A 25,375-nucleotide genomic window follows, 5' to 3' on the forward strand; every position below is an offset into this window, starting at 1 on the left:
GAAACTTGAAACCAGAACCGTGTTAAGATACATCATATCACAACTCTGATCACGGTCTAATCAGTGCTGCTGCCTGACATATTGGTTGTGATGGAAGAGCAGAAACATTAAAAGACTAGACTGATGCATGTTCCAAAAAAAGTGACAGCGTGTGAAAAGAAATATTCATAAAACCCTCCTGACTTGCACTTTCTTTCTCCAGTTGCTGGCAGCCGGCTGTGGTTGAGGAAGATGAATGTGAGCGCTGTGTCTCTCCCTGCAAGCCTCAGCCCGGCCGGACCACATTGTTGCTAAACTAAGGGATTCCCATCCCGCCTCCATAGGGAGCACTGAGGAATCCTAATGCATTAGCTCCTCTTTACACTCATATGCATGTACACACGCAACCTGCGTGCACACACACACATACGCACTGCATAGAGCACTGGGCTGCACACATGGAGATATGTTGCACCAGAAAATGGCTAATACACCGGTGCAACCACGCACTGGTCCCTTGTGACTGAGTGTGGGTGGCTGACTGAGGGAGAGAATAAAGCTGATTTTTTGTTGGTGGTGTGTGTGTGTGTGTGTGTGTGTGTGTGTGTGTGTGTTTGTGTCTGTGAGCATGTGGAGAGAGCGAGGCGTGGTGTTAACCACAGGGGGCGCCGTGTGGGCAGGAATAAACTGAAGAGAGATGGCAGTGCGGGTGTAGCTGTTCCTCCACCTGCAGGGAGCTCCACAGCCTGTTTGTGAAGGCTTCATATGGAGCTTGTTCTTTTGGAACGGAGGCAGGAAAAATAAGTATCTGGAATACACTGCAGCAGGACCTAAAATTGTCCAGCTAGCTTGATCCCGCTAGGGCAGAGATCTTCAACAGGGGGTCCAGGTCCCCTAGGGCAGTGTTTCTCAAACTTTATTCAATATTGTACTGCTTTTTTTAAGCCAAGTACCCCCTGACCAGCGCAAAACATTTTTGGTAGAAAACAAAAAGTCTATATAAAGAGGTACAATACAGCGCCGGCAGTGATAGATTCACTAAACAACAACCTTTTTGAAAGAAAAACATTTAAATGCTGCATTTCAGATGTTTAGAATCCATCACTTAATTCATTCATTATTATAGTATAATTATTTTTCGGAATTATGCATGACATATTTTGAAATTAGAATTTTTGCAGAAATGTCACGTACCCCCTGCAGTACTCCAAAATACCCCCCCATTTGAGAAACACTGCCCTAGGGAGTTCTCAGAGTAACTGCAGGGGGGACACAAAGTTATTGTCCATTTTTTGAAAGTTATTTCTTAACATGAATCCAACATATTATTAGCAAATAAAAATCAGCCTATTTGTAAAAACAGACATTGATGATAGGCTAACTGGCCTGTAGGTAAGGTACTGTGGTCACTAAGGTAGCCATCCACAGATACAGTTCATCCTAAGATTCACTGTGCCACATGTATGTTTAACATTAAAACATGATTTATAAAATCAAGCCAACTATTATTATTTTAATAGCTTATATTCTATGCACTAAAAAGGTATGTATAAAGGTTTTAGGCTGCCCTACACATTATTGTAGGCCCAGTTTAATGCAACTTAATTTGATACAATATATGTAGTAGGGGGTCCCTGCTCCGTCTCTCTTTAAGTTAAGGGGTCCTCGGCTTGACAAATATACACCCCTGTACTAGGGGATTTTCACGTTCATCTCACCAATGATCTGTAGTAATTAGTGGCTGTGACTACGAGCATCACACTTATTTCTTTCCAAGTCAAATCAATCCGATTGACAATTCTCACTGATGTATTTAATTAACCCTCCTGTTGTCCTCGGGTGAATTTTGACCTATATTCAAAACGTTTCTATAATCAGAAATTTGGGTTTCTTTCAACCAAATTGTCAAAAAATAACGTGGATGGTTCCATACAACCATTACTTTCCACAAGTAAGATAAAAGATCAGCTCAGTACTTTCATTGAATTTGGGTGTTTTATTCAATTTTATATCATTTGGAGAATTTTTTTTATAAAAGAACGTTGAAAAGAGTGACAAAAATGTCGGAAATGGCTTCAAAAACAACAAAAAAACGTCAAAAAAAGCGCAGGAAAAATGTGACGAAAACATCGGTAAGAAGTGATAAAAAAACGTATAAAATAACGACCACAACGTTGAAAAAAAAAGTAAATTTTGACCCAGAAAAATAAAAAGTTGCACGGTCGACGGGAAAACAACACAAGGGTTAAGGAAGTGTTGAAGAAATAATGCAAGCTGGGAGAAGGATTCTGACATGTGCAATATAACAAGTCCAGCACTGCGGACCAGGGGTGGCATGGAACTAAGTACATTTACTCAAGTACTGTACTTAAGTACAAATACTACTTGTACTTGTTCTTTACTTGAGTCTTTTCATGCCACTTTCTACTTCTACTCCGCTACATTTCAGAGTGAAATATTGTACTTTTTACTCCACTACATTCATCTGACAGCTTTAGTTACTAGTTACTTTACACATTAAGATTTCTGCACACAAAACACATGTAGTTTATAAAATACAATGTTTTATTATTATAACTTAAATTACCCAACAATATAACGGCCTACAAGTCCAGCTAAAATGATTAGACCATTAAACACACAACTGTTTGGATCCTTTACACCTTCTAAAATGGGAGGAGAGTTCTTTACTTTTAATACTTGAAGTAAATTTTCCTGATGATACTTACACACTTTTACTTAAGTAACATTTTCTATGCAGGACTTTTCTTGTAACAGAGTATTATTCAGTGTGAAATTAGTACTTTACAGTGTGGTATTAGTACTTTTACATTTACTAAGTAATGGATCTGAATTGAGGTGGTGATGGAGCAGTGGATATAACACATGCCTTTGGTGTGGGAGACCTGGGTTCGATTCCCACTGTAATACTTCAACCAATGTGTCCCTGAGCAAGACACTTAACCCGTAGTTGCTCCGGAGGAGTGCAACCTCTGACACACATATACATATATTAGGGCTGTCAGCGTTAATCGCGATGCGATTAAGGGCAGAACATAACACGTTCATGTTTTTTAATCACATGCCACCATTTATTAATTTATTTTCACTTCACTCGGCTCCGCGTCGTGCCTAACAGGCTACTATTTTGACCCTTTGCGGCACTGTGCCATACTTCCTCGTAACACATCCTACTGCTGAAGGCTGCAGGCATGGTGGAGAAAGACCGCAGCAACACAATTCTGAATGGCGTTTTTTATTTTCCAAAACTCCCGGACGGGTCGAAAGCCATATGCACATTGTGTAAAGCCGAATTAAAATATCACCGAAGCACGTCAAGCTTGAGCTACCACCTATGAGCTAAGCATAGTGGTACAGTTAACGTGACTCAGGTTGATGCTACCCACTCAGGCAAAGCTCTATTTTGGAGAGTGCTACTTGCCGACCTACGTATGAAACCAAATCCCAAAAAATGACTACAGCTCTTGCAAAATGGGTGTCAACTAACTGCAGACCTGTCAGCATCGTAGAAGACTTGGGTCTTGAAGACTACGGATGGCATGTTCTGACCCGTCTTATACATTACCGTCGAGGGGGACAGTAGTTTCACGCATACGCAGCCTGTACGACACGGAGAAAAGAGCCCAACTGGAACTGCTGCAGAGTGATGCAAGGTGATCACTGGACGTCAGTGAGTAATCAAAATTATTTAGGAGTTACTGCACACTATATTGACTCTAGATTCAAATGTGTGACTAGATTCACACATTTTTCTTTTGTTTACAGTAAATAAATAAATAATAAACAAATACAAATCTTAAAATCAAGTTCATAAAGTCACTTTCTTTTCTTTGCATTCAACTGATTCCCAATCAAGAATTGCTTTCCATTGTTAATATGTACTTAAAAACAGTTCTGAAATGCAAAATAATAGAATTTTAATCATGTGATAAAACATGCGATTAATTGCGATTAACTATAGAAATTCAACGATTAATCGCGATTAAAAAAAAATTATCATTTGACAGCCCTAATATATATAGGGCTGTCAAATGATATTTTTTTTTTTATGTTCCTGAGCAAGACACTTAACCCCTAGTTGCTCCAGAGGTGTGCGACCTCTGATATATAGCAATTGTAAGTCGCTTTGGATAAAAGCGTCAGCTAAATGACATGTAATAATGTAAAGTAGAACACAAAGTGCACTGAAATACCAGTTAATGGCATTTTTGGGGAGCCTAAATGAAATGACTATATATGGGGGGCATACATTTAGCGACTAAGCCAGTATTTAAAAGCAGTGAACATCAAGCAAATCCAGCCTGGGGTTAAGGTCACAGCATTAGCTCCGGAGCTGACACTCAACAGCCGCTACAGAAGTGAACAACTTAGCATTTTAAAACAGACAGAGGCGGTGACCTTGCCGCTCATGAAGTTTCTGGCATTTGCCAACTCCCACCTGCTCTCTAATAAAGGACTCACTTGAACTTAAAAGTCAGCGCGAAGCGAGTTGAGGAATTGTCTGTCTCCTCGAGGCTGCCTGTCAACAGACGGCCTATCTCAGGTCCCTCTCCAAGCAGCCTGAGGGTTTATTAAACATTCATACTTTAATTAAGCAATTTTACTGCTGCTACTTACGGGGTGATGATAAAAGCACTGCTCCGGGATGAGCGCGGTGAGCAGACAAATGTGTGTGTGTGTGTCGTGTGTGTCGTGTGTGTCGTGTGTGTGTGTGTGTGTGTGTGTGTGTGTGTGTGTGTGTGTGTAAAGAAGTCTCCTACGTAAGAGGCCATTAATTTCCTGCCATAAAGAAAAGTGTGAGGATTAGAGAAAAGACAAGTTGAATTTTTCATCAGTCATGTGTGACTGCAGGAGAACGGTTGGCGGATAATGTTACGGCACGATAGGGATCCCTGTGTTCTCTGACAGGCAGCTTGTCACCGTCCGCCTGTTCACTGCTACACTTTCTCTCTTTTCTCGCCTCCATTTTACACTTCATCACACAGTATTTTTTTTTTATTTTTTTTAGAAATCCACTAGAGTTTAAGAGACTTGAAACCCTTTTCCCCCCTCAGAAAAGTGCTCTATTATGAGAGAATGCATTGTATCTTCGAAGGGTGAAATTGTGTGTGTGTGTGTGTGAGCCAATAGAGAATCAGATTGTGCATGTTGCCAGTCTTCTTGGGTGTGAGGACATTTAATGGTAGTCTGACTGTCTCACTGTTCTTCAGATTTTATGACTTCAACAATGAAGATAAATTACTTGGAGCACACTGAAATGCACGAGGTTATTGCTTCTGTGCACTACAGCTGGATGGAAAGGCTGTGTGTGTTTTTGTGTGTGTGTGTGTGTGTGTGTGTGTGTGTGTGTGTGTGTGTGTGTTGTTGCTGCATCTGCGTGCCTTTGTGTCCTTGTTAAGAGCAGGCGGTGGCTCTGCGGGACGGCTGTAAAGGCTGCTCTCCTTGGCGGTATCACCTGGAATGACACCCAGAGGTGACACACTGTCAGAACACACACCCACACAAGACATAGGACACACACACACACACACACACACACACACACACACACACACACACACACACACACACACACAATAAGCTAGCGAATCTTGGCGAAAGCCTGCCAGGTCCAAAAAAAGAACTCATTAGTGCAGATACGTTCCATGCGCTCTTCTAAACAGACACAGACACACACACACACACACACACACACACACACACACACACACACAGAAAATATACAGACACAGTCCAACACACATCCATCACACCTTTTTCCTGAACTTTATACATTAATGGATCACTGTCTAAAGCTAAAATCCACCTTAAATCCCATTAACACTGTCAAAATTAACCTTAAGAGATTGCAGTCCTGGATATTGTTGCTGTTTGTTTTGGAAAGGTCTCTAGGTAATTGTTTGACCATAGACTGACACATATCGATGTGGTACTTCCTGCAGCTATAATTGAGTTTAATCAGATTTTTTCTTTTACCTAAAACATCAGCAGATGTGTTTATTGAACACATCAGACTGAAGCAAACGTTTATTTTACATTAGTTGTGCATTTTTACCACCAGCCTGTCTTCACAACCAGTGTTTGTTAGCCCCATACAACCAATGTAATGACTGTACGGAGCAGAGCTTTCTGCGACCGGTTTAAAATGAATCTGTAGCTATTTTCAGTCCTTGAGCCCAAACTTGCAAAAGTATTACTTAGCAATAACAGTTAGCTGGATAACAATGAAGACGTTTAAGGCTGAACGCCATACTATACATGAAGTCATGCAAAAAGATTAAAAAATATATAGCTTAGCTGTTTGGTTATATTTGGGTTGTATTTCACTATAATCATGTCAATCCCATTGCCTTATTTTGGGATTTTGCTTCAATGGATCTAATTTCACTTGGTCAGGACTCTTGGTGTCACTTTTGGACGCTCTGGGTCGGGACATACATTTACAGTAACTGACGTGTGGCACAAGAACGGGACAGTTAGGTTTAGGAAAAGATGGTGGGTGGGGTTACAAAATCTACATTTCAGTGACAAGAACAGGACATGACCCCCGGTCTCCTGGGTGAAAGTCCTGTGTTGTTTGACCCATCCACCCCCCCAACCAACCTCCTTACGCAGATTTTAGATCTTTCCTACTACTCTCTACCGTTGTCTCTCTTAATACTACGTCATCTTACAGCACCGCGGTCGAGCTGCTGCTCTGCCCGGTGCGTTCAACACAGACGCTAAAGGGGGATTTTTGCATCAGTATCTGATGCTGAGAGACACTGACCAAGCGTCAGGATTTTACAAGTTGGGAGTGGGGACAGGTTGGGCCATTTGACACTCCCATAACTATTATTTTTACATCAAACTGAGCCATGCCTCTGTAATATCAGTCAGACTTAATTACAAATCAAATGAGAACACGATGAGCAAAATAACTGCCTGCAATCTCAACTCTCTCTGTGAAATGCAATGAGTTTATAGGCAACTTTTCAGGAGCTGCTCCTCATTTCTTATCCGTAGTTTAGATTGATTTATTTACACTCATTTATTTCTCATCAAAGAATAACAACATGATTAGTTTGTGATTTTTCACAGTTTCTCATTTATGTGCTAGCTAGACTTCTTATCTTTTCATTGCTTTCATATCCGCTAAAGATTATATTGCTCAATCTCATCTCAAATGAAAATACTATTAATTATTTTTTCGGGCATTCCAAAGAACACATTCTATTATTGCAGCTCAGACACCCAGAGGCTCGACTGAGAGTAAATCTTTTCAGTCTGTTTCAGCTTAATCAAATTCTCTCTCCCCGCCAGAACTTAGCTCTTCTCTTCTCTCAGCGTAGTGTGTCAGAAAGATCACTGATGAATTATCTCTATCCGTGGTGTTTGCACTGTTGTGTTGTGCTAATGCTTCTGCTTTCAATTTAGGAGACACTTTTGGTTTTTAATGGTTTGATAGTTGGATTGTTGAAGGTTAAAAACTATCCTTGGACTCTGTGATTGCCGACATCAGCCAAAATCCATCATCTGTGCTCAGTTCGACTCAGCGGAGGAGGTCAATGAAAGGAGGGTAAATTATGAGCTGAAGACATGACGCATCTTAAGGCAAACAGCCACCAATCATAGTAAAAGTCTGTTATAGTTTGAGGAGAGCATAAATTCACACTTTTCTAACGTTAAGTCTCAGGATTTAGAATAACCTTAACCCTCCTTAAATAAAGTGTGCTTTCAGTACTCCAAAAGATGTCTCATCAGTAAACGACAGAATAGGTCGATTTCCAATGACTCCCAAAACGACAAATGTGAGCGTTCTATTATAGGGCGTGGCAAGGCTGCATGGTGAACATAAGAAAGTAGGGCTGCATGATTATGGCCAAAATGATAATCACGATTATTTTGATCAATATATTGATCACGATTAATTATCACGATGATTTGTTGATTTTAACCAAAACAAATTTTATTGTCACATAGGATAATTATAACTGCTTTCACATGCATATTGTGCTACATTCCCCCTTTGTTGAAGGATACTATGAAGGAGTATGCCATTTCAGCTGTTGTGTGACCGCTTTCCAAACATGCGCGTTTGCTGTGAAAAGATACAGGCAATGCAATTTTCTGTTCACGTTAACGGCACAAGTTAAAATCCCGGTATCAACAAGACGAAAATAGCAACGCGGATTACGGTGCCATTTAAATGTCTGCGTTGCACTCTGATGCTCCAAAACAGACGTTAGAGGCAACAGAAACATCGCTGCATGTCACGCTAGTAAACACTAATAGCACGTTACACAGCAGGTCATGTTAGTCTACCGTTAGCTACAGTAGTAACTCGATTAAACACGGCTAAAATGCTGACAGCTAAACGGTGTAATGTGACTGTATTTCACTGGAGAGGATTCCAACAGCGGGACGTACAACAGTCTGCCGCTAAAGCTATGAGCTAAAAGACTCAAACTAGCACTGGTCACTAGCCTGGTTGACACCAGACCCTTCTCAGTTGTAACTGTGAGTGGGTCTGGGGAAGGTTCATTGACAGTTAATTTCCAAAGGGGCGTCACCAACGGACGCCGCTCAAATGCCTCTGGGTGCATTGGATAGTCCAACCAATCAGACCAACGATACGGGTGACGCTGCGCTTCGGTAGCCGTCATGTTGAATGTAAACAAAAAGCCGCTCGCCGTCGCTGTGCTATCGTCGTTGCGTAAAGCCCGCCTCAACGGTTGTGATTGGTGTCTCGATTTTGGGGACATTGGAAATGGGTTTGAATGGGCTCTTCGCCAGACTGACTTGCAGAGCAAATCTCAAATTTGCCGGAAGTTCGTCAGGGTTTACCCAGGCTACCACTGGTCACTGCTGTTGTCTGAAAAACAACACAGACAGGACAAAATGTTACGTTTACTGGTAAACTGGTAAACCTCGTGACGAATTATGACCGACTGCTATCTGTTGTGGAATTTTCCTCACGTTACTCTGTCCTCTGTGACTGTCTACATCTAAACTAAGCTGCGCGGTGCAGGGAACAACTCTGATTGGCTCATGGAGGCATGTGATCAGAGAGTGGTTTAGGGAGCTTTGGAAAAAAAAAAAACTTTGATACAGAGCGTTCTATGAACGGAATGAAACATTTTAAATATCGCTCAATCACGTGAATTTGATTGTGGGAAGCCAAAATCATGATCGTGATTAAAATTTGATTAATTGTGCAGCCCTATAAGAGAGCAAGTATATTTAAGGTAATGGTAGCACTTTTAAACACATAGTAAATGTTGTGAAACGGAACTAGTTAGATTTGGGCTCCAAACATATTTAGGGTTAGTTAAACATCAAGGATTGCTTAAAATGAGTACCGTAAAACTACTAAAATGGGGATGTTAAGGTTCAGGACTTAGAGTAACCTTAACCCTACTTAAATAAAGTGTGCTTCCAATACTCCAATACATCCAAAGATGTCTCATCAGTAAACGACAGAATAGGTTGATTTCCAATGACTCCCAAAACGACAAATGTGAGCGTTCTATAATAGGGCGTAACATGGCTACATGGTGAACATGTGAGCGCAGGTATATTTAAGGTAATGGTAGCACTTTCAAACACCTAGGCCTAGTAAATGTTGTGAAACAGAACTAGTTAGGGTCCAAAAATACTTAGGGTTAGTTAAACATCAAGGATTCGGCTCAGGTAGTAATGACTCACGTAAAACTACTAAAATGGGGACGTAATGTGACGTCACGGATAAAAGTCTGTAAAAGTCGCTTAATTTCACATAAGTGACCATTAACTTTTGGTTTCACACGGGTCGCGAACCCCGGCCTGCTGACTGAAAGTCCTGCATTTGTTGGCCTCTTTACGCAGAATTTGTAGCTCTTATACTTAAACTACCTCTCTTCCTTAGCTGCTCTCATGATAATTACTATGGCCACTAGAAGTTGCTGTCTAACAAAAATCGTAAATATAAGTCATTGTGAGCTGCTTGCACAATCAACCTATGTGGTTTCTTCATCCATCCATCCATCGTCATCCACTTATCCGGGGTTGGGTGGAGGGGACGCCATACTTCCCTTTCCCGAGCCACATTAGCCAGCTCCCGAGGCGTTCCCAGGCCAGGGTGGAGATATAATCCCTCGACCTAGTCCTGGTTCTTCCCCGAGGCCTCCTCCCAGCTGGGTGTGTCTGGAACACCTCCCTAGGGAGGCGCCCAGGGGGCATCCTTACCAGATGCCCGAACCACCTCAACTGGCTCCTTTCGACGCGAAGGAGCAGCGGCTCTACTCCGAGCTCCTCACGGATGACTGAGCTTCTCACCCTATCTCTAAGGGAGACGCCAGCCACCCTCCTGAGGAAACTCAGATTTTGGCCGTTTGTACCCTGGATCTCGTTCTTTCGGTCATGACCCAGCCTTCATGACCATAGGTGAGGGTAGGAAAAAAAAAATTGGCCGATAGATTGAGAGCTTTGCCTTCTGGCTCAGCTCTCTTTTCGTCACTCACTTGCGAACATGACCTAAAGGTACTTGAACTCCTTCAATTGGGGTAAGGACTCATTCCCTAGCTGGAGTACATGAAATAATTAAATTATTACAGCTGTATCATCATCATGTCATGTGTGTTGGATGTATTTCAATTGTTCACATCAAAAATATTACAATCGTGGCCGGGTTAGCTCAGTTGGTAGAGCAGGCGCACATATGTAGAGGTTTACTCCCCGACGTAGCGGCCGTGGGTTCGACTCCGACCTGCGGCCCTTTGCTGCATGTCATTCCCCCTCTCTCTCCCCTTTCATGTCTTCATCTGTTCTGTGAAAATAAAGGCCTAAAAATCGCATTGAACCAATGTAAAACAAATATAAATCTGTCTGTCCAGAACAGCACTTTTACTATGACATTATATAGTTACATAGAGTGGAGTCAACACTGTTAACACTGTCCTGTTTTCAATCTGAGCATAACGTTAGCTTTAGCTATGCTCGAAGCTAAGCCAAAGAGCTGAACGGACTACAAATATTTCCACTTGCTAGGTCGCACCTAAGGTTCGTCCTGTGTTCTGGAGCAGTGAATATTTCACAGTGTTAAAGAGTCATTGTTTGAAAAAACTTTATATTTTGATGGCAAAATGCGTAAAAAATATGAATTAATGGTCTTAAAAATGTTCTGTGGCAGGTGACCCTGCAATAAGCGGGTTAATACCCTTCAAGGTGTCCATAATCAATACCCCTCAAGGTGTCCATAATCAATACCCCTCAAGGTGTCCATAATCAATACCCTTCAAGGTGTCCATAATCAGGTAATTAATGGACTCTGCTGCACTTCAGACGGTTCTGGCCTCCCCGGTGTCCATTCATTTATGAAAATGGACACTAGGGCTATACGATTTGGGGAAAAAAATGAAATTGCAATTTCTCTGCCAGATATTGCGATTACGATTTGATTTGCGATTATTTAAAAAAAAAAAAAAAATTAAGCTAAAGTTCAATATTTAGTCATTATAACATGAGACACCATCTAAACTGCTCTATATTCTTATGCAATGAATCTGTGATATAACATTATTCCAGCATTTATCTTATAAAATAACAGTAAATATAATAATAAAAAAGAGAAATAAAAAATGTTAAACCAAACATTCAACTAAATATTGCACATTCGATTAATCGCTTAATCGATTAATCGTCGCGATTAGCTAATCACATTCTTTCAAATCGCAATTTTGATTTGAAAAAGATGAATCGCCCAGCCCTAATAGAAACCTTGTCGGGCATTAACCCCTATTTACACTGTTAGTTAAAGCATGTTGAAATCCATATGTTATTACACTTTAGTACTCATTTTCAACATTTCCCATTAGAGAAAATGATATTTTGGTGTTTGGGATTTTGATTATTTGATTATTGAGCAGCTGATGGTTGTGTTGACTTTCATTGTTTGATGCCAAAATCTTAACTGTTGATTTTCTGCCACAAAACTGGCGGAGATGATGCTGTGTTTGCTTTTCATTCTCTATTTTGTAACATTTTATTTCAGCCGCTGAAAAAGATAACGCTATATTTGAAGAATGAAAACTGAAATTGAATACAAACACTCCAAATGCCATCTTAGATTTGTCATCTGAGCTATTACATAGAATATTTTTTTTTTTTAATCATCACTCTATCTCATGCAGCAATTCTATCGTTGCCGTCAGAGCACTTTTTGCCTTGAACACAATGCAAATTTAAATTCAGAGCCCTTTTGTCAGCTTTAAGCCTACTAAAAGTAGAAATTAATTTCCATCCACTGTGGTGGGTCCCTATGTGGCACTAGAGCAGCCATTGTCAACTGGCGGCCCGCGGGCCACATCCGGCCAGCAAAAGCTTTCATTCTGGCCTGCAGAATAATCATGAATTCAGAAAATGTGGAAAAAATGCGTTCTGGTATTTAGCATTTCAAGCATTTACAGCAGGTAACATTACACAGGTGGAGCACAAACCCAGCCCCCTGTACTTTCTTCTCTATTCACATGCCGGGATTCTGTACAGCGATGCCCGCGCTCCACACACACAGCTGAGCCGAGATGTGTAAACACACACACAGCTGAGTCCAGAGGTGTGTGCATTACTACATTACTGTGCATTACAACATGCAGTACATTACTGGGAACGATACAGAGATAATTACCAACGGCCGCTGGCGCAGGTGAACTAACGCTAGGCTCGTTGCTGTACTCCGCAAATAGCGAATTTTTACAAACAAGCTACAACAAAAGATGTCGGTCTGTAGTCTAACTGTTTAGCTTAGTTTGCTGGGAATCTTGAAAATTTTGACAAATTCTTATAAACTTAGCTGCTGGCTGAACAAACCATCCTCTCTGCTGGAGCGGTACATCTATGGATGTATTATAAGACCAAAATATATGCATGTGGCTACATAATATGCACGTGAATTACGCGATCGTTATGTTTGCGTTCTTCATTCTTGATGATGATGTTGGTTGTATTATTTTGCAACAGCATCATTTCATTGCAAATGAGGCATACATGAGAAATGTGTAGCCTGCTTATCAGTCCATTCATCATCAAAGCTTGGGTTTTCCACGTTAACTTTTCGCTTCAGCCTCTTTGACAGTGACATTTTTACCTGACAACAGGCCTTTCTTCCTGCAAGCATTTTCCACCAATCAGGACACTGCATACTACAACAATGTCTCTGTAATCACAGACTTTAACCATCACTCCTCAGCAGGGCATGAAGTTAACTTTTTTGACCACCAGCCACTGTGGCAGGTGGATTTTTAAATCCACCTGCCACAGGGACTTTTTACCAGCCAGGTTTTTTTTTGCATCATAAAGGTGAAAAACCGGAATTGCTGTGTCTCTATGATCCTATCCTGTCCTATTCATTCAAGCAACCGTGTACCCTGCTTACCGATAGTTACGCGTCTGAATCACTCAATTCTCATTGGCTACCCGCCAATGTGGCAGGTAGATTGACAGTGTTACCCTCCAATTGCAAAATTCACCCGCATTTGGCGGGTGGTCGGGTGTTAATTCTATGCCCTGCTCCTCAGTCAACTGCCTCCTAGTCTGAGATCTTTTTCTAGTTATAAAGAGCCAGTTATCATTATGGAGTTTCCATGTTTTTTAGGAGTTTGCTCACATTAATACATGTAAAGAATATAGCATTAATTCAGTAAGAAAGTGAAAATATCAAACAAGAATAGACGTATTAGGTATAAATACATTTTATTTTCTTTATTTGAAAGTCCGGCCCCCGGAGTGTCTGCTTAAAACAATTCTGGCCCTTGGAAAAATGTAGTTGATGACCCCTGCACTAGAGCCTTAAGTACCAGAAGGCAGCAAAGCAATTCATCTGTTTGAAATGCTCTTTAATAACAGACAAAGGTCTGGCTGCTCTTGCTGCAAAATAATAGTTAATGACAGACACACAAACACGAGGGTTCAGCCAGGTGCTTCTACATACAACGATAATTACTCCAGACACAAATCAGGTCAATCAGCATTAAGAGCCCAGTGTGTTTCTGAAAGATTCCTCTAATACCCCACTCATTTCATACATTTTGAAAGCTTATGTTCAGTGCCATCACAGGTGCGGCTGTGGTACAATCTGGCAGGAGAATTGTTGCAGATATTAAATTGCTAACGAAGGAAAAACAATGTTCCGCATGCAGAGGATTCAAAGCTTTGCATTGGTGTCAGGATCGGAGGTGTGAAGTCTAGCCAAATATTTCACACGCCAGCCTCCAATTATAAAATGAAAACATTCACATAAATAAGGATGGAGTGTTTCTAGCTTTTATTTGCCACTTTAGGGTATAGTAGGCTGTTTTTTTTGTTTTGCTAGGTTTTATTGAACACTGAGAAAACAGCTTCAAGCCCATTCCCACCTAATGAAGATGTAAATCTTTCAAAACAGGTTTTATTTTTTTAAGGGTTCATAAAATCCTATAACAGCTCATTACTGTACTTTATGCTTTTTTTTTTTCCTCAAACAGGACATAGCGCATTTGTTGAGGACTATTTTCAGCCGCAGATGAGTGTTTATGGCATCAGGATAGTCACCATTATAGCCATTTATGATAGTTTAAGATCTAACGCCATGAGCATTAATGTGCTGCTACAACAGCCTCCACTCATCTGGTCTCTGGCTTCCCACCAGATGTTGAACCTGGCTGCAGGGATTTGCTCTAATTCAGCCACAATAGCATTAGTGACAACACTGATGTTGGGTGATAAGGTCTGGCTCACAGTCAGTGTTGCAGTTCAACAATAACCGTAACCACAAAGGTGGAAGCACACAATGGTCTTAAATACCAATGGGCCCCATACAGTACATGAACCAGATTGAAGACATATTTATTGTCATACAAGTGATATAAGATAACTTGTTGTATTCGCCCATTTTTTTTATGTACAAACAGAGTGGTTCAGAATTGTGTATATAAGTCAATTTGTAATCCCTTAATTTGCCTTGTGACCAAAATCACTCATCGTCACCCACGTACCCACCCCCCAAAAAAGTATAACAGCTGCCTCAATGTCTTTATTCAAGTTGTGTCCTTTATTAATAGGGTTGGGCATCGAGAACCGATTCCTACTTGGAATCGTTTAAAAAATTACGATTCCAGTGGAATCGTTTCTTTATTGGAATCGTTTGGAGGATTTGGTTTCAAATCTGATCACGGGTTCCAAATTTAACATGCGCAAGTTTTAGTGTCCGTAGCGGCCAGGCGCTTGTTGTGTTGCAGCCTTGGAGCACTGTAAGCAGCGCTCTAGTGGGGCTTTATTTTACGTTGAAAGAGCCCAGTAAAACTGCAACCCACCATTGAATCAAAATAAAATGTTCCTCTTATTTGTGAAATAAGCATGTGACCTGTTTCAACTCCACCCCTCAAAGAATCGGAATCGAGAATCGATTAGAACCAGAATCGAATCGAAAGGAAGAATCAGAACTGGAATCAGAATTGTTAAAATCCAAACAATGCCCAACCCTATTTATTAAGTCATGGACGTTTTATCTTTAGCAATATGTTGTTTTTGGCACATAAACTGTTCAACCATTCTGTTCAGTCATTTCTTTGGGTCTCCCACTGTACTAGCACTACTGATACTGCCAAATATTTTTTCTGTTCTCTTCTGCTGATTTGAGACCACATGACGGGATTTCACAGTATCTGGATGATATTGGCCCACAAAAGGAGGAGAACCAGCACATTCTCACTCCCATCGCGTCAAGAAGCGATGCTTGGTACGGTGCCTTTGGCGTACGTTTCAGTGACACGAGGGACAAGAACGGGACAAGAACCCCGGTCTCCTGGATGAAAGTCCTGTGTACTTTGACCCATCCACCCCCCCAACCAACCTCCTTATGCAGCTTGTCAGTCTTTCAATCTACTCAATACCGTTGTCTCTCTTAATGATCAAATCTCACAAACATGCACCTAGTCATGAACAGGTGACATTCATCAAGTTGCGATAAACAATGTACAGGTTTGTTCAGGTAAGACAGGTGACGGTGAATACGACTTGGAACAAACCCGATGGATAAAAAGAGGGGTAGGAGTTCACTGCTTTGGAACTTAGTGGTCTCTCCATTGGTCTCAAACCATGGAGGCCATTATACGTTTGGCCGTGTACACCGGAATGTGTAAAGAACATGGAACAACATAAAACTAATTTTGTCAAGACGGTTGTTAATAGATATGCCCACCAAGGTGGAGGCGGGAGCTGAAAACGTCCGTCAGCACATCTACAGCTGTATGTACATCACCTGCAGTGACCTGCGAGGCTGTTCCTTCATGGCCCACCAGGATGAACCCCCAGCAGCCCCCTGCCACCTCCTCATCCATCTCTCTCTCTGGTTCTCTCGGTCTGCGTCTCCGTCTCTGAGTCACAATGCAGTCACATCCCACACTGTGTGGGGAGACAAGGGCTTCTGATGTATGAGTGTTATAAAGCGTGGGAAGAGTAAACCGCATTGCTCAGAGATCTGTCTGTGTGTGTGTGTGTGTGTGTGTGTGTGTGTGTGTGTGTGTGTGTGTGTGTGTGTGTGTGTGTGTGTGTGTGTGTGTGTGTTTGTGTGTGTGTGCGGGCACGCTTGCATCTGTTTGTATGTGTGCCAGTGGATCTGAGGCTTACAGGTTAGCGATCCCTGGACGCCTCTGAATATATTTCATATACTGTTGCATAGTGTATGAGTTTTAAATGGAGCCGTTAAATGCTCTCCCAAAGTAACTTAGAGAAACACAGAGAAGAAAAACAATGACGCATTCATCATCTATGGAGTGAATGAAAAAGCTGCCGAGAGTTAAGGACACACCAGAGCACAGCGGGGGCGATTTTTAGTCTTAATAGCCATGTGGGGAAAGGTTGAGGGGGTTGGGAATCCACTCAAGTCCATGGATGAAATAGACACGGAGGCTCTGGCAGTTCCCATAGGAACACTTTCACCTGATGCCCAGTGCATCAGGGCTACGGGGATATTTTTTTACACCCTGTAAAAAAACATCCAGCTGCTGACAAAGTACTTCTCAGCAGCTCTCAGAAGCTCTTTACCTTCTGTGGAACTCAACAGAGACACAAAAACCCGGCTGGCAGACATTGCACATACTATATATTGTTTGCACATTATGCATTCAACCCATTCAGCCACTTTTTTTTTAACAGTTATTATGTATGTATATATATATTTGTTTCTGTATTTATTGTTTATTTCAGATTAATGTTTCATATTTTTGTTTATGTATGCATTCATCAAGGCAAATTCCACATAAGGGTAACTTATTGTGGGATTAAACCTTTTTCTGATTCTGTCTTCCAAAATAATTGCAACTAAGTTGTTTGACAAGCAAAAAGCACGTGGAGTTGAGCACCCGTATGCCCAATTGCAGTCTGAGCACGGAGGCTTTATCAGCAGTCGTGTCCACCAAAGATGGATGTGTGTTGGGAAGGACAAAAACCAGTAAAAAGCCTTATTTCTGGGAGCTGTCAGTCAGACTGGAGAAAAAGAAAGAAGAGCATCTGATCCCTGTTAGGAAACACCTTATGGGCCTTTTCTTATCGTTCCCTCTGAAATGGGGCATTCATCTTCGGAATTGAAATGCCTGGTTGGCTGACCTGCAACTTAAACCAAACAGCGACCCCCTGATATGTATTTATAGACAACGGGTTTGGGCAGAGCGTTTCAGAGATGGTGCTGCTGTGGAAGGTGAGGGGTGTAATGGTTTGTCTCTCCACGGCTGATAGGGTTAAAGAGATTACACTGATTTACGCTGATTCTGATTCATCTGCTGGAGTTTGTTGGATTAATAGTTAGATTGGTTTATGAGTGGATCACAATTGATAGCATGTTTTTTTTTTACCACACTAATTTGACTTGGGTTTTAATTAGGGATGCTAAATTTAGATTTTTTTTCTGACCGATGTATCAATGATGTTTCATTTCCGGAATTGTCGCACAGACATACTTTCCGCGTTCAGCGTCCGCTGACAACTGCCACAATGTTCCATGCATTGCCGTGGACACTTGCAGTAACTTTCCTGGAACCGCTTGCGTGTACGCGTGACCGGTACAACTCTGCAGCCGTCCGCGAAGCGTATGTCCGAGCCTGTCTCCACTGCATCAACCTGAGAGGTGTGTGTCTGCCTGCCATAATCTGTGTGTAGGACGGCTGATTTTACCCACCAGTTCTCATCGATATAGTGGCATGTGTCACATAGCCCTCCGCTGTGAGCGCCGTCCAGCAGAGAGCCACGAGCAGAAAAAAGAGCTCAAAACTCTACATTACATGTCATTTAGCTGACGCTTTTATCCAAAGCGAATTACAATTGCTATTAGGGGTGGAACAGTACACAAAAGTCACGGTTCGGTTCATACCTTGGTTCAGACATCGCGGTTCAGTACAATGGAGGAAAAAGCATAACAAAAATGCAGAAGGCCATTTTTTTTATTGTGCATGTCTCAGGCTGTACCACCTAGTGTCATCCAGTCTCTCCCCTGAGCTAGCTGCAACAGCCTGAGTGTATAAAGTAAGATGTAAACAGTAAGTACCCTGCATCATCTCCAGACTCCATCTGGAACTTGTAAACAAAATAAGACAATCAGCTAGTAGTGTGATATAGGAGACAAGCGCTGCTCTCATATGTGAATGCACAGAGCAGGGATGTTAAAAAAGCAGCTTTGGTTACACAGAGCAGTTGACGAGTTTTGGCGTTAGCTTAACAGCCGAGCTAACAGCAAACAGCAGAGCTAACAGTGGAGCTAACGGGGGAGCTAACAGCGGAGCAAATAGCGAAGCAAATGGGCCTGAAGGCCATTTGTGGTCGAGGAAAGAAGGGATACAGCTACGTCCGTGTTTGTTTGGAAGGGACTAGTTTGCCTCATGTGGCCCATGGTGTGTGGATTCACTGGACCGACTAGGTGTCCCTAAAGAAACGTTTATATCGTCGTTCATTACATTAATTAATTTGCACGTGAGTTTTATTTATTTTTATACCGTGTATTCTCCATGTAAATTCATGTACCGAACCGAGACGCCCGTACTGTTTCGGTTCAATACGAATACATGTACCGTTCCACCCCTAATTGCTATATATGTCAGAGGTTGCACGCCTCCAGAGCAACTAGGGGTTAAGTGTCTTGCTCAGGGACACATTGGTTGATGTATCACAGTGGGATGCGAACCCAGGCCTCCCACACCAAAGGCATGTGTCATATCCACTGCGCCATCACCGCCCATACTTAACTAGCAACTTAACTAGTTAATTAGCAGGTAAGAAATAGATTGTATACATATATTTGTGAAGTGATCCACTAATGAGTTGAGAGGGCAAAAGTTTCGATATTTTTTATTTTATTATTATTATTATTTTTATTTTTTTTTACACTTTACATGCAACAATATTCATGTAAGACAGTGGTTCATGTTTATGTTGTGTTTCAACCCCCTACCACTAGATGGCTATGCTGAGACGCACCACTAGTGTCCGTGCCTAATAGTGCCTAGCAGTGCTGACTTTTTGCTAGAAGCTAACAATGTAGCTATGGCTGAACTTTGTGAACCACAATCCCAAACTGGCAGTTTGATTTTCTGTGTACTGAGTTGTTTACCTAAAGTAAACTTCTTTGACTTTTATGCACATCATGTCTTTTTTTAAATATTAGTTTTTCTAAACATACACCTATATTTAAAAGCCCAAAAGCCATTAGTTCTACAGGTTGATGAAGCCAACTCTGTTGCGTATTCCATTTCTGAGAAGGGCTTCTATGTGTTGATATTCGGTCAATGTTCCTCCCTGATTTCAGCTAGTCCCTGTGTTTTGATATTATTTGAAGATGTCGGACCAGAGAGGTGTTTCCAGTGTGGTGGGGAGGACTTTGTGTAAAAACCTGCAAAGAAAGCTGCCTCATCCTGCCTGAAGGAACTGTTAACCCGACAAAAAGAATTTCAGCTTTCAATGGAGCGATTCAGTGTCCCATGATGCTCCAAATGCGGTTTCACAAACTCTCACTGACAAGAATAAAAGAGTGGAGGAAACAGGGTAAGAACTTGCTATCCTTTTATATGTCGTCTGGAGCATTTGCACTTGTTGTTAGAGATTTGAACCAAGGACACAGCATTTTATTGAAGCTCTTGTTTTTCATAATTCTGCCAGTCGCTACTATTGGCAATAATAACATTGTACTCAATAAGTTATTTTCACCAAGTAAAACAAGTCAAACAATCGGAAAAGCCTCCGATACCGCCTAAAATGCTGGTATCGGAGAGTACTAGAGTTTATGCACCAATCCGATACCACCTAATTTAGCTGTTATAACAGACTTTCAAACTGGATAATCAAAGTTGTTTGTGTTTGTTTATGTTTCACAAAAAGTTTAACCTGAGTCAAGCCGTACAACAAATATATAAATCATATTACATCCATACATTGATAGTAGTATACAGCTGTTAAAACATAATAAATATATATGACACACTGGTATCGGATCGGTACTTGGTTTCGGCCGACCGAGTACTGACGTAAACTAGGAGACTTCCGGCTGGTCATGTGACGCCGGCTACAGACCTCCGTCAGTAGTTGCTAGTTGAGGTAACCTGACAATAGGTGACTTTGAGCCGGGTACAGAGCACCACGAGCTGCTGGACGTTTCGGAGGACATTAGGGTTAAGTTTAGGTGACAAAATGTGAGCGTCGCGTGGCGACGACAGTTACGTTAAGGTACCAAAACGACTAGTTAATTTTAGAAAATGGGTCGTGGTTTGGATTAAAACACTCCCAGGGAACACACGTTTCCTGGGTGAAAGTCTTTTGTTTTGTCCAGAGTCGGGCTTTACCGGACTGTCGATAATTGTTAAGGTGGTGTTGAAATACGATTATTATTTTTTTATGCAGTTTGGTTATTTGGGGCTTAATTTACTCAAGCACAATAATCATTTTTGTTCATCACATTTGTAGAAAAAAAAATGGCAAACGCATAGATTTCTGTCAAATTAGGTAACACATACTTATTGCCTTTACTCTACGCAAACCCATCATGCTTGCTGTTGATGCTTAGTCACACCAGCCTATTTACAGTCAGGAACATCCCTGCATACAAATTACAGTGCTTAACTTTTCGTAGCTTTTTGAACTTTTTTTTTTTTTTACCATTTATGTACTGTTGTGTATCTATGTGATCGAAATAAACCAAACTAAAAAAGGGAAACAATAAAGCAGGTGTAACAGACAGAGGCAGAATGGTGGCACGATATGTTGGTGACTGCTTGCTGAATGTCAGCGATGACGTGGGGGGGGGGGCTGATTGGGTGCTGGGTGCTCTGTGGCGGGTTCACCCACAGGTTAAGCTTCCCGCTCTGCAGGAAGAGACTGATCGATGCAGGGTTTTTTTTTTTAATGTATCTACTTATTTATTTATTTACCTAGAAGACAGAGTACTGCAGAAAACACATTGAACCTGTCAGAAACACAGTTCACGTGCAATAAAAAAAGACAATTAGTAATTTATTTCTATAATATATATTTATGCATGTGAGCATTGTAATGGATGTAGAATTCTAACATTGTGTTTAGTATAAGCCTGTTTTTTTCCCCTCTCTTTTCATTCCCCCCCTCCTCTTATCCGTCCTAACATTTTTTTTTTCCCCTCTTTCTGTTCCTGTCTCCCTTCATCTCCCTCTGCCTCTGCCCCCCCCCCCAACCACTGCTCTCTCCTTTCACTGCCTGTTATCTCCACCATGCAGTTGACTGCTTCTGTCCTCTGGGTGTCAGCACTCGCCTTATCCTTCATTCAGCCGTGCAGCTTTGTGTGGACTAATCACCCCATTTTCTGCCCGCATTTCATGTTTTCCTGATGATTTTCCTCGGTCCTCTTGCCTCTGTCTTTATTTCATTTTCCTCACCCTCGTCTGCCTCCCTCCCCAGCTGCCTGCTTGTTTCCACAATAGGTGTCAACTTCAACCTCATATTTCAACCCTTCTTTCTACATACACACACACACACACACACACAGCTCATATAGGGTTGCTGCAGATTTATTGATTGAGGTGTGTGTGTGTGTGTGTGTGTGTGTGTGTGTGTGTGTGTGTGTGAGATTCATTGGGGTGGGGGCTGTTAGTGGCAGCTATTGATGATTTAAAAGCTGCAGAAACTGGAGCTGTAACAGGATATGCCCGTCCACCGCTACGAAAAGGAGGTGAAGGTGACTTTCAGGAAGTTCATTACACACACACGCACGCACGCACACACGCACGCACACACACACACACACACACACACTAGAGTTGGGTGATATGAAGAAAATTAAATATCATGATATTTTTGACCAAATACATCGATGTCGATATTGTGGCAATATTGTAGGGTTGACTATGGTGCTTTCACAAAATATTAACACAATGAGAGTTGAGTTAAATAATCAATGACTGGATACAATGACTAAGTGGGCAATGGCAAATAATAAAACATCTAGTCTGGTAAATTCAGAAAATGACATCACTTTACTGTAATGCAGCCTCTAAAACCAGGAAAAGACAAGACTTGTGTAATTTCAAGATATCACGATATCCAAAATGTAAGACAATATCTAGTCTCATATATTGATGTCAATATAATACTGCCCTACAAAACAAAAAGGCAGTAACTGCATTTTTGGTCAAAAATGAGTTATCATTTTCATGACATTCAAGGCATCCTTTGTTATGTGACAAAACATCTTATCTCAAATGTGTGTCGTTTTGGAGAAAAATGGTAAAAATGGTCGTTTGTACAGTAACTGCAAAAAGCCCTAGTGAAACAAAGCAAGAATACAGTAACTGCAAAATAGGGGTAAAATATCAAATTAAATATGAGGATTGATATGTACAAAGAATAAGCTAATATAAAGTAACAAAAACAGCCACATGTCCAATAATCTACCTACAACTAAGCTGGATGACAGGATAACTTGATAACAGCTTAACAATGTGAGACTTTAAGCAGCCGTTTCAGCACCAGAACAGCTTCCGGGTGGAAAATATTGACCTAAAATGGTCAAATTAGTGTTGGTTTTGGTATATCCATGTTCAGGAAAACAAATGGTTCCAATTATTTCAAATACAGTGTATCTAACACACCCAGAGCCCAAGTTGTGGCAAAATAGTTTTTGGAGAATCTGTAGTTACTGCCTTTTTCCTTGGTATGGTGCCACGTTTTTGGTAAGTAATACAAAGGAAGAATAAATACAGTAACTGCAAAATAGGGGTACAATATCAAATTAAATATGAGGATTGATATGTACAAAGAATAAGCTAATATAAAGTAACAAAAACAGCCACATGTCCAATAATCTACCTACAACTACTTAGCTGGATGACAGGATAACTTTAAAGTCATTTTTCTCAGTTCTGCACTCTGCGTAGTTACTGCCTTTTTGCTTTGTAGGGCAGAATAACCCTAACACACAGACATACACACACACACACACACACACACGCACACACACACACATAAATAATTCCACATATTCCCATTAATGGGTTCGTATGGTATCGCAAGATATGGTGATCGCCAGCTGGTCGCGTGACAACCGGTGACATGACAGTTAAGTTTAGCGGTCTTTACAGTTAAATTTAGAGAAAAGGTGTCTGTGAGCTGGATACAGAGCACCCTGAGGTCCTGGTCGTTTCAGCAGCTGTTGCAGTTGAGTTTAGCCGACAAAAGGTGACTGTCCTGCAGTGACGACAGTTAAGTTTAGACACCGAAACCACTAGTTAAGATTAGAAAAAAAAGATTGTAGTTTGGATTAAAACACCGGTCCCCTTAAGTAGTCCTCCCGGGTCACAAACACGCGTTTCCTGGGTGAAAGTCTTGCGTTTGTCCCCGGGACCCGAGGTCCGCTCCCCGGCTTGTAAACTCTGGCTGTTTCCCAATACCAAGAATGCAAAGAACAGACTTGTGTTCTTGGGGAGAACGTTCTTGCTAGTTGTACCTGGAAGAATGAACTTGCAAGTTCACAAGCACAGAAAACACTGTTAAGAGTTTGAGACGATGCGTACTTCCTGTTATTGCTCCACCCCCCCAGCACAGAGGCTACCAGCAGGGCTCCAAAATAACAGTTGGAAATAAAAACCACAACAATATAACCACTTTATATTAAAACAATCTCCGGACAAGAAAACCTCACAATGTTACAACTATTGCAATAATATTGAACAATAAATGTTATTGAGCTTTAATTTTATTGTTTATGGTTTAGCTCAAACACTCCTTACTTATTCAAAAGAGTGGAACGTGATGCCTACTATTATTAGTGTATAAGTTTAAGTCAGTTTAAATTAAAAAATAAGTAGGCATATGCACTGGTGTGTCCTATGTGTTCATGTTCATGATCGTGATCATTTCTATATTATTGTAGTGCCCTGTATATGCCCAGGGAGATGGAAATTAGCTATTCAAATTATAAAGGTTGGTGTCTCCCCTTTAGTCTACATAACATGTCAGCATGTTACCACTTTATGTACAACTGTTAATTTATTATACCGACTGAAACTCAATCTTCTAATAAATCAGAAAACAAATACACCAAAAAAATACTAAATCTATATATACGTAAATGTATAGCCTATGGCATAATTTAAACAAGTCTCCCGAAAATAAACGCGTATATCTCTCTCCCCCGTGTGTGTGTGTGTGTGTGTGTGTGTGTGTGTGTGTGTGTGTGCGTGCGTGCGTGCGTGCGTGCGTGCGTGCGTGCGTGTGTGTGTGTGCTTGTGGAGTTTAACTCTGAAAAGACAGTTAACCACAGGTTCCCATTAATCTTATGATGGACATGTGTTGTGATATTTAAACAAACGATCCGTCAACGGCGAAATAAAAGCCTCTTATTTACGGGACCGGTCTAAAAGACCTCCGGCTTCCAGCGGGGTCTCTGAGCGCGACTATCCGAGCGACGAGCTAGCGGCCCCGTCAGGCGCAAGCTGGCGGCCGCCTCACTTCACGGAGCTCCGAAAACTCCGAAAACCTTGGAGCAAATTGTCAATTCGGCATAGATTTACGCAAGACTGCCTATATTCGAAATCTAAACCGTATATTTCTCGCCTAAAATGTGGTCGGAAGTTAATTTGGTGATGAATAACATGGCGAAAATTGTTAAAATTGTCCCGTTTTTGGGCTGTCTATGTACCGGAAACCCGACCATCATTGAATGCCGAAATGAATGTTGGGATACGGTTGCAGCGAAGTTCATACAAGTTACCAACCAATGCATCCTCGGTAAAATGGGCGTGTCAAGAACATTTCCGGGAATCTTAACTGTTCTTGGTGAAATGCGAACTTGTGTATTGGGACAGTACTTGGGCAACACGAGATGACGTTTCACAGGGACACAAGAACACAAGTCAATAGAAGAACACAGATT

General features: G+C 41.4%; 1 protein-coding gene and 1 long non-coding RNA gene across 11 annotated transcripts in view; both read left to right on the forward strand.

The window, feature by feature from the left end:
• adgrb1a (adhesion G protein-coupled receptor B1a) overlaps positions 1-25,375 on the forward strand; it is a 209,386-nt gene that overhangs the window by 65,995 nt on the left and 118,016 nt on the right. The gene's annotated exons all lie outside the window — the stretch shown is intronic.
• LOC118496002 lies at positions 11,138-20,479 on the forward strand. Its single transcript, XR_004898463.1, has 3 exons — positions 11,138-11,149; positions 14,733-14,735; positions 20,325-20,479. It is a non-coding gene; the product is annotated as an uncharacterized LOC118496002 (long non-coding RNA).

The sequence above is a fragment of the Sander lucioperca genome, chromosome 10, assembly GCF_008315115.2.
Source record: "Sander lucioperca isolate FBNREF2018 chromosome 10, SLUC_FBN_1.2, whole genome shotgun sequence".
Lineage (NCBI taxonomy): Eukaryota > Metazoa > Chordata > Actinopteri > Perciformes > Percidae > Sander > Sander lucioperca.